The sequence below is a fragment of the Giraffa tippelskirchi genome, chromosome 4 (assembly GCF_054371585.1).
Source record: "Giraffa tippelskirchi isolate mGirTip1 chromosome 4, T2T-mGirTip1v1.2.pri, whole genome shotgun sequence".
Lineage (NCBI taxonomy): Eukaryota > Metazoa > Chordata > Mammalia > Artiodactyla > Giraffidae > Giraffa > Giraffa tippelskirchi.
This window is the reverse complement of record NC_137278.1, coordinates 144,996,756-145,008,783: the sequence shown is the minus strand read 5'-3', so window position 1 is coordinate 145,008,783 and position 12,028 is coordinate 144,996,756. Positions and strand designations below refer to the sequence as shown.

At 37.7% G+C, this 12,028-nt stretch overlaps 1 protein-coding gene across 12 annotated transcripts in view; it reads left to right on the top strand.

The window, feature by feature from the left end:
- RAP1B (RAP1B, member of RAS oncogene family) overlaps positions 1 to 2,255 on the top strand; it is a 45,743-nt gene extending 43,488 nt beyond the window's left edge. For all 12 annotated transcript variants that reach the window (XM_081589870.1, XM_081589865.1, XM_081589866.1 and 9 more), the window contains one exon: positions 1,024 to 2,255. The gene's annotated coding sequence lies outside the window, so the exon portion shown is untranslated. The remainder of the gene's footprint in view (positions 1 to 1,023) is intronic.
- Positions 2,256 to 12,028: the final 9,773 nt, after the last annotated feature.

Sequence of the window (12,028 nt, the reverse complement as noted above, 5' to 3'; positions counted from 1 at the left end):
TGTCCCTACTTTCCACTTAGGACTTTCTGCTTAGAGATACAACTTTTCATTTTTTATATCCTCTCATTTCCAAACCACTTGCCCATTCTTAACAGCACACTTGTGCCTGAGCTCACACTGCCATCTGTCCTTTCCAATTTGCTCCATTCAGTCTGCTAAGATTTAGAAAACTTAGGAAATTCATTCAAGGCTCTAAACAAGAGCTTAAAGTTCAAAGCATTTGTGGAAATTATTTCATCAGCTATATCTATATTAACAAACGTTCTGGAGCAAGTCTGATTCCCAGAAAACCAATATAAAAAGGAAGTATTTTTTTAGCCCAAGCATATGTACAGAAAATCATCCAAAGTAAATAAATAAATGACAGACTGATAAATTCTGATTTTACCCTTTTAAGTTTAATTATAGATAAGATTTTAGTGTAATAACAGCCTTTCTGACATTTCTCTTAAAGTAAGTAGGATCTGTTTTATAGAATTAAGAAATATATAACTGTCAACTGTAGGGAGCCTTCATGAGATAAATTTATTTTATTGACTTCTCTGCCCCAGCTTTTTAGCTACTTACTGGAAGAGTAGGGAAGAAAAGTCTTGGAAGGCTTGGCTAGATGTGCATTCTGTACTCATGATGTAATTCTAGGATTATAAACACTCTTATAGACCAGCCATTTTGTTAGTATTGCTGCCTGTTTGATTCTAGTCAAGTTGACTTGATGTAAAATTTTAATACAAAGTTTTATTTTTGTTTTTAGTTTTCCTGCTTTTAATCTTTGGGAGGTAATACAAAGAAATTTGCATTAAAGTACATTCAGCTTTCATTTGAATGGCTTTCAGGAAGGCAGCAGAATAAGTCTACTCGTGCTTTGCTGTGAATCATAGTACATAGTCATAATGTAATGATGAGGATAGGAAGCTGTATTATATTTATTTCTGACACTTTAGCACTGTTGTCTTAATATGTCCTTTTGATCTTTAGTGTGCTATTTACAACCTGTGTTTTCAATTAATTTTCTCCTTTTGATAGGTCTGAAGAACTGTTGCCCAATTCAACAGTGCCAGCATTCCAACTTTGTTAAACCTACCAACATCTTAAATGGACTTTCTGTGGTGGTACCCTTTTAAGAGGCGGATGAAAACTACTACATCAGTTTGCACATTCTAATCACTTTCCAGTATCACAGAGAGATTTTTACTTATATGATAGTCCTAGAGTATGCAGCTGGTAAAACCAGAGGCTACAATCCAGTATTACTGCTAAGAGACATTTTTCATCCACCAATGTTGTACATGTATGAAAATGGTGTACTGTATACTTTAACACACCCCATACTTTGTATTGGAGAGTACAATAATGTAAATCCTAAAAGCACCACTATTTTAGCATAATGAAAGAAAGTCCAAAGAGCTCCTATATAGACTACTCCAGATAACTTTGCTTCTTTGATACTTGTAGCTTATTGTAATTTTTTTTAAGAAATTCAAGGTCATTATCATTGTATTGTACAAATAAGCGCTTTGATTAACACAGCTATATAGTTTTTTTAATTTTTAAAAAACCTGTGGAGACAGTGATCTTGTCTTTAAAATATGATAGTCCTTTCGGTATAATGTCTTAGATTAAAGACGTTGCCTTTAATATCTGTTGGGAAGGAAATGTCCAGACTTTTCAAATCTTTTATTATATGTTTCCTTTTTTGTTTACATAGGGAACAATGTTTATAGTTGTGTGTACAGTGGGGGTCTACAACAAGAAGTGTATATTTTCAAACAATTTTTTAATGATTTAACAATTTTTGTAAATCATTTTCAGGCTTCTGCAGCTGTAGATTCTCACTGTGAATCCCCTGCTTGCTCATGCATAAGTGTATTTGCAATACCAAATATACAGGTTTAGTATTTTTGCCTGTTAGTGATTGTTTCCCATGTGTAACGTTTTGGTTGAGATGTTAAATGGTGGAAGAGTACTGTGGATGTGAATGTGGGAAGTAATTTTAATCATGTGTAATTGGTCACAAGGCCTAAGTTGCAGTAACTATTGCTGTTTTATTTAACAATGCCTTGTTGCTTTGTATGCATTAACGTTTGGGTGTAAAGATTGTGTGTCTATCCAACAGGGAGCCACAGTATTTAAATTGACCAACCTAATGTTACAACTACTTTTGAGGTGGCCAAATGTAAACTAAAAGCCTTAATTAAAGTGGTGCAATTTTGTATAACTTAGCATCAGTAGTTCAATAAATTTGGATTGCCATGCAAGGGCTTGCATTATAATTACTTGCCACTTGAATGTGTTTTGTGTAATGTTTAACAGTGCTAGTTAAATAAATATGGGTTTAACTTCTTTTTAAATGTGATAGGTGCATTTTGCATAGTGTGGTTTCATAATTTAATGTTTGGGAAAGCCAGACTCATTTATTAATTCCAGAAGTGATGAGAAAAATGTCAGGTATATTTCTTAGTATTGTTTGAATATCCACATAACCATCTTTTGAATTTTTCCTTTGGAAAGAGTTCTGTAAATCAAGCAATATTACTTACAAACGTATGCCTTCTGGGTAGTGTTCGGTAGCTCTTTGAGGTATAGGAGGAAGAATTTGAAAATACTTCAGCAGGTGTTACACTTACAGATTTTTTTAAACTATAGGATGCAGTTACACTTACGGTCATAAAAATCTTTCAATGAAGTGGACTCAAGTACTACTTTTTATATAATGGGTCTTTGTCTCAGATGTACTGTAATTCCATTCTTTTTTGAAATCTGTCAACGGATGTTAAACTTTCTCAAAATATTTTCCAGCCACTGGAGAATATCAGCAGTTAATTAGTAATACCATCTAATTTAGGGATGTCTGTTATTCCCTTAGATACATGGTATTTGAATGAAACATTTTGAAGCTTTTATTTTAAAAAGAAAGAAATCTTATTCCTTACATATTTAACTCACAGAGTTCCATGTATTTAAAGGTTCAATGTATCTAAACAAAAAAATGTTCTCTCAGAAACCCCACTTAACACACTTGTTTTGGCAGAATTGTTTTTATTTACAATCATTGGGAGAAAATTAAATCTGAAAAAAGTGGCATTGTGGAGCATTGAAATCACTTCAATTTGTTATGTCCTGTTATATCTCTTTGGTCCTTTTTGAGGGCACCACCATTAATTCAGTTACCTTAATAAATGTTTGTTACCTACCAGCTATGTGCCAGGCTGAATTCTAGGCTCTTAAAAACAGATAAATATTCAACAGATAAACTTAAGTAATTTCTATATCTGAGGATAGAGCAGCAACCAAGATCAACTTAGGACCCTGCCCTCCTAGAATTTATACTTCATTTTAGGGTTTTTCAGCCTCAGCACTGTAAATGCTGTGTGCTAGATAATGAGTTTTTCCCTCACATTATGGGATGTTTAGCACCATATCTAGACTCTACCCACTGGATATAATACCACCCCTAAGTTGAAACAACCAGAATTATCTCCAGATATTGCCAGGTGTCCTTAAGTTAGATTCAGGGAAGAGGGAGAAGGGTATTAAAAGGCAAGATTGCCCCAGTTGAGAACTGTTGATCTGATGGAAACCAGTACATTAATTACAGGTAAGGGTTAGGGATACAGAGTGGACAGTTAACTGTAGTGAATAAGAACATAGGCTCTGGAACCATATTTCCTGGATTTCTAATCCCTGCTCTGCCACCTCGTAACATGTAAGCCTGGGCAGGTTCCTCAGGTGCTTTATCTGTAAAACGGGAATGTTAGTAACGTCTATTTCATAGGCTTTAAAGGGGCTTCCCAGGTGGTGCTAGTGGTAAAAACCCTGCAACATAAAAGATGCGGGTTTGATCCCTGGGTTGGGAAGATCCCCCGGAGAAGGACATGGCAACCCATTCCAATATTCTACCTGGAGAAACCCATGGACAGAGGAGCCTGGTAGGCTACACAGTCCATGGGTTCACAGTCAGACACAACTGAGGCAACTTAGCATGCATGCACAAAGAGAGTGACACCTTGGCCAGTGTCATCCTCCAGGTCAGTGTTTGTGTTGTTTCTTTTTGTATCTTGCTAACAGAAATAGGGCTGGGGTTTGAAAAATGACACCATTGTCTTCCATACAAAATAACTGCAGCTGAGGAATGCAAATCATGGACTTTTCTGGTGCTTAAATGGAAAAAAAAAAAAAAACCTAAAATAATTAAGTCAGAAAACTCAAGTTCTTTCTTCATGTCCCCAAGGATACTTGGAGAAAGGTTGGTTTTTGGAGAAAACAGTGGTATTTCACTTTTTTCTAAAAAGTGTAAAAACCCTGTTTTAACTTTCATGTTGATTCAGCTCTTTTTCTTAAATGTATAGTCTTTACCACATGTGGATATTATGAGTAGGAAGTTTTAAAATCTCTATTTATGGAAATGTTTGCTTTTTTAAAAGTCATCTCATCTTTAGATGTGGGGCAGCAAACTTAGAATCAGTGCTTTCTACTGCAGCATTTTTTATTCTAGTTTCTCTGTTTTCATTGTATTTAATCCTTATCTATTATTCTGCCTCTTTAAATCACGAACTGTAGAGTTTATTAGTATTTTATAATTAATACTCCTACGACCTTGTCTTAGAAATCGGTGTTTGCCGTTTTATCTCTCAAACAAACAATGGGCCTTAACAAATTGTGACTTATAAGACTCAAAAAATTTTAATCTATTCTGTAATTTGTTACAGTGCATCCATACATCTGGTATTTTATTGACTGCATGAGAGAAGTGAAATAGATTGAAAATAGAACTAAACTTCTGTTCCTTTAACTGACCATTAAAAGAAGAATGTATGAGTCCTTGTTATGATATTGATGATACTTGTCAAAGTATCAATGGAGCAACTAAGTTTGTAGGCTTAACATTAGTTTATCTTTGAAAGGTAGAAATAAAATACTGCTAAATAGGTCAGTTTTCTAAATGCTGCAGAAGCATTCCATATGTTTCACATACTCTGAACTTGGTCCCTTACAGATTACTTTGGGTCACTTATAGATTACTGACCTTACAAATGGTTGATTTTTTCCAAAATTAGGGGTATCCACGCAAATTTTGTATCAAAAGCATCAACAAACTCATTTGGTATCATATTTACTATGTTCCAAGCACTGTTGACTATGCTGGTGTGGGTAGAGCAGGGATGTTCTGCCCTCACAGAGCTTAGATTCTACTGGGGGAGGGGGAGTCATCAAATGAGCAAAGGTCAATTGGTAATCTATTAAACTATCTCAGAACTTCATTTGGGACAATTTAATGATTTAGGAAAGCATAGTATCATTTAATATGTATAAAGATTTTATCATTTAGCAGCAGTTAATTGATTGTCTCAAAGGGTATGGAGATAATTTTTACTGTCTTTTGCTGTGTTACAAAACAGTAAACCTGATTTTTAACCTTATAAAAGCAGGTTAAACTTAGTGTAACCTGATTTTCCTTATACAATGTCTTAAATGCAGAATTATCTATATTTAGTGTTTGAGTCAGAACACAAGTTTTTTTCCTGAAAACTAAATAATGCAGATTCTACAAAATTTTAATATGAGTAATGTATTCACTTACATCAAAAGGTTACAGCAGTTTTCAAAAGCCTTCAATGTTTTTGTCATCTGTCATTATTACTCATTCAAATTTCTGTTTATAGTGTGTTAATTTATGTTCTCTGGGAGAACTAAGTTCATAATGGGAAGTTCTGTTACTGTCAAACTTCTAAATAAGAAAGATGCTGTGCTTGGAGGAGAGGGGAGTAGCAAAAAGTAAATGAGAGAATAAACCCAGTCCCTATTGCCAAGTTTCTTAATGTTTCAGTGGTGGGAAAGGCCAGTCAGAATAAGCAAAAATCCAATACCTCATTTCTAACCACAGAGTTAATGCTCCATTATCCATACTAATCCAAGTGACTAAAAGTAAAAATTATATTTTGCTTTAAAATGTATGGACTGTTGATTTATGTTTCTCTTAGTTTTATTCAGGTCAGTGTTAATTAGATTCTCAGAGCAAATCAACCACTGATGGAAAACTAGACAGAAAGAAATGAGGGTCTTTCCATACTGGAAATGGAGAAGATAAAGTTGGTACAGTACAGAGTGGGTAGTTACTAGAAAGCCGCTCTGCTGTTCTAAATGGGAGTAATAGGACTAAAGCACTGTATTTTTTTTTCAAACTTAATTGAAGGAAAATTGCCTCACAGTGTTAATATTGTGTTGGCCTCTGCCATACATCAACATGAGTCAGCCATAGGTATATATATATATATATATATATGTCCTCTCCCTTTTTAATGTCCCTTTCCCGTCTTACCCCTCTAGGTTTTTAGAGTCCCGGTTTGAGTCCCTGAGTCGCACAGCAGATTACCATTGGTTATCCGTTTTACAAATGGTAGTATATATGCCAGAGAAGGCAATGGCTCCCCACTCTAGTACTCTTGCCTGGAAAATCCCATGGATGGAGGAGCCTAGGCTGCAGTCCATGGGGTCGCTAAGAGTCGGACACGACTGAGTGACATCGCTTTCACTTTTCACTTTCATGCATTAGAGAGGGAAATGGCAACCCACTCCAGTGTTCTTGCCTGGGGAATCCCAGGGACGGGGGAACCTGGTGGGCTGCCGTCTCTGGGGTCGCACAGAGTTGGACACGACTGAAGCGACTTAGCAGCAGCAGCAGTATATATGCTTCCATTACTCTCTTCATTCAGCCCACCCTTCCTCTAGCCCATGTCCGTAAGTCTATTCTCTATGTCTGCATCGCCACTTTTGCCCTGTAAATAGGTTCATCAGTACCATCTTTCCAGATTCCATATATATGCATTAATATACAATATTTGTTTTTCTCATTCTGACTCAGTACAGTTCAGTCACTCAGTCGTGTCCGACTCTTTGCGACCCCATGGACTACAGCACGCCAGGCCTCTCTGTCCGTCGCCAACTCCCAGAGTTTACTCAAGCTCATGTTCATCGAGTAGATGATACCATCCAGCTATCTCATCCTCTGTCGTCCCCTTCTCTTCTCGCCTTCAATGTTGCCCAGCATCAGGGTCTTTTCCAATGAGTCAGTTCTTCGCATCAGGTGGCCAAAGTATTGCAGTTTGAGCTTCAGCATCAGTCCTTCCAATGAATATTCAGGACAGACTTCCTTTATGATTGACTAGTTGGATCTCCTTGCAGTCCAAGGGACTCTCAAGAGTCTCCTCCAACACCACAGTTCAAAAGCATCAATTCTTCGGTGCTCAGCTTGCTTTATAGTCCAACTCGCACACCCATACATGACTACTGGAAAAACCGTAACTTTGACTAGATGGACCTTTGTTGGCAAAGTAATGTCTCTGCTTTTTAATTTGCTGTCTAGGTTGGTCATAATTTTTCTTCCAAGGAGCAAGCGTCTTTTAATTTCATGGCTGCAGTCACCATGTGCAGTGATTTTGGAGCCGAAGAAAATAAAGTCGGTCACTGTTGCCACTGCTTCCCCATCTATTAGCCATGAAGTGATGGGACCAGATGCCATGATCTTAGTTTCCTGAATGTTGAGTTTTAAGTCAACTTTTTCACTCTCCTCTCACTTTCACCAAGAGGCTCTTTAGTTCTTTGCTTTTCTGTTATAAGGGTGGTGTCATCTGCATTTCTGAGGTTATTGATATTTCTCCCAGCAATCTTGATGCCAGCTTGTGCTTCATCCAGCCCAGCATTTCTCATGATGTACTCTGCATATAAGTTAAATAAGCAGGGTGACAATATACAGCCTTGACGTACTCCTTTCCCGATTTGGAACCAGTCTGTTGTTCCATGTCCAGTTCTAACTGTTGCTTCCTGACCTGCATACAGATTTCTCAGGAGGCAGTCAAGTGGTCTGGTATTCCCATCTTGAAGAATTTTCCACAGTTTGTTGTGGTCCACACAATCAAAGGCTTTGGCATAGTCAATAAAGCAGAAGTAGATATTTTTCTGGAACTCTTGCTTTTTTGATGATCCAGCAGATGTTGGCAATTTGATCTCTGGTTCCTTTGCCTTTTCTAAATCCAGCTTGAATACCTGGAAGTTCACGGTTCATGTACTGTTGAAGCCTGGCTCGGATAATTTTAAGCATTACTTTACTAGCGTGTGAGATGAGTGCAATTGTGCGGTAGTTTGAGCATTCTTTGGCATTGCCTTTCTTTGGGATTGGAATGAAAACTGACCTTTTCCAGTCCTGTGGCCACTGCTGAGTTTCCAAATTTGCTGGCATATTGAGTGCAGCGCTTTCACAGCATCATCTTTTAGGAATTGAAATAGCTCAACTGGAATTCCATCACCTCCACTAGCTTTGTTTCTAATGATGCTTCCTAACGCCCACTTGACTTCACATTCCAGGATGTCTGGCTCTAGGTTGATGATCACACCATCGTGATTATCTGGGTCATGAGGATCTTTTTTGTATAGCTCTTCTGTGTATTCTTGCCACCTCTTAATATCTTCTGCTTCTGTTAGATCTATACCATTTCTGTCCTTTATTGTGCCCATCTTTGCATGAAGAGTTCCTGTGGTATCTCTAATTTTCTTGAAGAGATCTCTAGGCTTTCCCATTCTATTGTTTTCATCTGTTTCTTTGCACTGATCACTGAGGAAGGCTTTCTTATCTTCCCTTGCTATTCTTCGGAACTCTGCATTCAGATGGGTATATCTTTCCTCTTCTTTGCCTTTCGCTTCTCTTCTTTTCATAGCTATTTGTAAGGCCTCCTCAGACAACCATTTTGCCTTTTTGCATTTCTTTTTCTTGGGGATGGTCTTGATTCCTGCCTCCTGTACAGTGTCACGAACCTCCATCCGTAGTTCTTCAGGCACTCTGTCAGATCTAATCCCTTGAATCTATTTGTCACTTCCACTGTATAATCATAAAGGATTTGATTTACGTCATACCAGAATGGTCTAGCGGTTTTTCCATACTTTCCTCAATTTAAGTCTGAATTTGGCAATAAGGAGTTCATAATCTGAGCCACAGTCTGCTCCTGGTTTTGTTTTTGCTGACTGTACAGAGCTTCTCCATCTTTGGGTGCAAAGGATATAATCATTCTGATTTCGGTATTGACCATCTGGTGATGTCCATGTGTAGAGTCTTCTCGTGTTGTTGGAAGAGGGTGTTTGCTATGACCAGTGCATTCTTTTGCCAAAACTCTTATTAGCCTTTGCCCTGCTTCATTCTGTACTCCAAGGCCAAATTTGCCTGTTACTCCAGGTATTTCTTGACTCCCTACTTTTGCATTCCAGTCACCTATATTGAAAAGGACATCTTTTTGGGTGTTAGTTCTAGAAGGTCTTGTAGGTCTTCAGAGAACTGTTCATCTTCTTCAGCATTACTGCACAGGGCATAGACTTGGATAGACTTGGATTTTTGTGATATTGAATGGTTTGCCTTGTAAACAAACAGAGATCATTCTCTCGTTTTTGAGATTGCATGCAAGTACTGCATTTCGGACTCTCTTGTTGACTATGATGGCTACTCCATTTCTTCTAAGGGATTCTTGCCCACGGTAGTAGATATAATGGTTATCTAAGTTAAATTCACCCATACTGGTCTGTTTTAGTTCACTGATTCCTAAAACTTGCCATCTCCTGTTTGACTACTTCCAATTTGCCTTGATTCATGGACCTAACATTCCAGGTTCCTATGCAGTATTGCTCTTTCTGACTGACTTTACAGTGGGCTCTGGGTTCATCCATGTCATTAGAACTGTTGCACAGATTCCTTTTTAATGGCTGAGTAATATTCCACTGTGTATATGTACTGCAGTTCCTTTATTTGTCTGTATAATGACATCTAGGTTAAAGCAACGAATTTTGACGGCTGTGTGAAAGATAGCTCAGGAAATGTGATGCTAGAGCCAACCTACCCAGTGTGTATGCTGCTTGGGTCTGTAAACATGAAGTGATTCCTTGGAGCTGTGGTGAGAAAGGGAGCCCAAAAAGTTTTTAAAAGGAATAATTGGAGAATTGGTTAGTGGCTTAGGTGTGTGGCTGAGGGAAAGACAGACATAGTGGATTATATTAGCCAAACTGGAGGAGATGAACACCAATGGTAATAAAATACAGAAGCCAGCAAGAAATTTCAGTTTTTAGTGCATGAGTGGAGAATTTGGTATGACAAAGTTTAAGTCAGATGTTTTAAAGAGTATCTTCTGAGGAGAGGTGGATTTTAACAGACTTTGAAGTCATTGGTGTACAAGAGGCAACTGAAACCATAGTGAATGAAATTATAAGGATTAAGCATAGAGAAATATAGGAAAACCTGGTCTAAATGGGGTGGGGAAGAGAAAGAGTGCAAAAGATTGCTCTTACAATGATAAGGGCAGAGAAGGCAGCAAATAGCCTTCTATAGTCAGAGAATACAGCGTCTTCGATGGCAAAAGAGTAAGACTGTGACCCCACTATTTGTCTTGCACTGTAGGCCAGCAGTAATTTATTCTCTAGATGTACCATAATTTATATTTGTCTCTTCATATACTTCTTGGTGGGGAATTGGCTACTGATCGAAGGAAATGATAGGATAGTTTTGGAAATACCATCTTCTTATTAGTATCAGGTCCATGTATGTCTGCAGCAGCTACAGGCACACTTCAGAGTTATTGGCAGGTTTAATTCAGACCACTGCAGTAAAGTGAATACTGCAGTAATGGAAGTCAATGAGTTTTTTAGTTTCCCAATGCATGTAAAAATTGTATTATACTGTAGTGTATTAAGTGTGCAATAACATGTCTTAAAGAAAAAAAAACTACAGACCTCATTTAAAAGTACTTTATTACTAAAATATGCTAATTATCATTCGAGCCTTCATCGTATCCTAGTTTTTTTGGTGGTGGGGAGTCTTGCCTCAATGTTGATGGCTGCTGATGGATCAGGGTGGTACTTGCTGAAAGCTAGAATGGCTGTGGCAGTTTCTTAAAATAAGGCAACAGTGAGGTTTGCCACATGGGTCAGCTCTTCCCTTCATGAACAACTTTTCTGTAGCATGCAATGCTGTTTGGTAGTATTTAACCCACAGTAGAATTTCTTTCAAAATTCGAGTCAGTCCTCTCAAACCCTGCTGTTGCATTATCTACTAAGTTTACGTAATATTCCAAATCCTTTGTTGTCATTTCAGCATTTTCATAGCATCTTAACCAGGAATAGATTCCATCTCAAGAAACCACTCTGTTGGTCCATAAGAAATGACTCCTCATCCATTGGAAGTTTTATCGTGAGATTGCAACAATTCCATCACATCTTCAGGCTCCACATCTAGTGCTAGTTCTTTTGCTACTTCCACCACATCTACAGTTACTTCGTCTACTGAAATCTTGAACCCCTCAAAGTCATCCATGAGCGTTGGAGTTCAGCTTCTTCCAAGTTCCTGTTAATGTTGATATTTTGACCTCTTTCTGAATCAGGAATATTCTAGGTTTGGGTTTTTTTTTTCTTTTCCATTATGATTTATTATAGGATATTGAATATAATTGCCTGTGCTGTAGAGTAAGACCTTGTTGTTTATCCATTCTATATATAATAGTTTGCATCTTCTAGTCCCAGATTCCCAATCCAACCCTCCCCAACCTTCCTACCCCTTGGCAACCACAAATCTGTTTTCTGTGTGAATTTTCTGTTTCAGAAATAAGTTCATTTGTGTCATATTTTAGATTTCCAGTGTGAGTGATATCATATGGCATTTGTCTTTCTGATTTCACCTAGTATGATAATCTCTAGGTCCGTTCATGTTGCTGCAAATGGCATTGTTTCATTCTTTTTTATGGCTGAGTTCTATTCCTGTGTCTGTATATGTATGTGTGTGTACACGCGACATCTTTATCCATTCTTCTGTTAGTGGACATCTAGGTTGCTTCCATGTCTTAGCTGCTGTAAACAGTGCTGCTCTGAACATAGGGGTACATGTATCTTTTCCAGTTATTGTTTTGTCTATATATGTGCCCAGGCGTGAGATTACTGGATCATATGGCAACTGTATGTTTTTTAAGGAACCTCCATCTAGTTTTCCATAGTGGCGGCACCAATT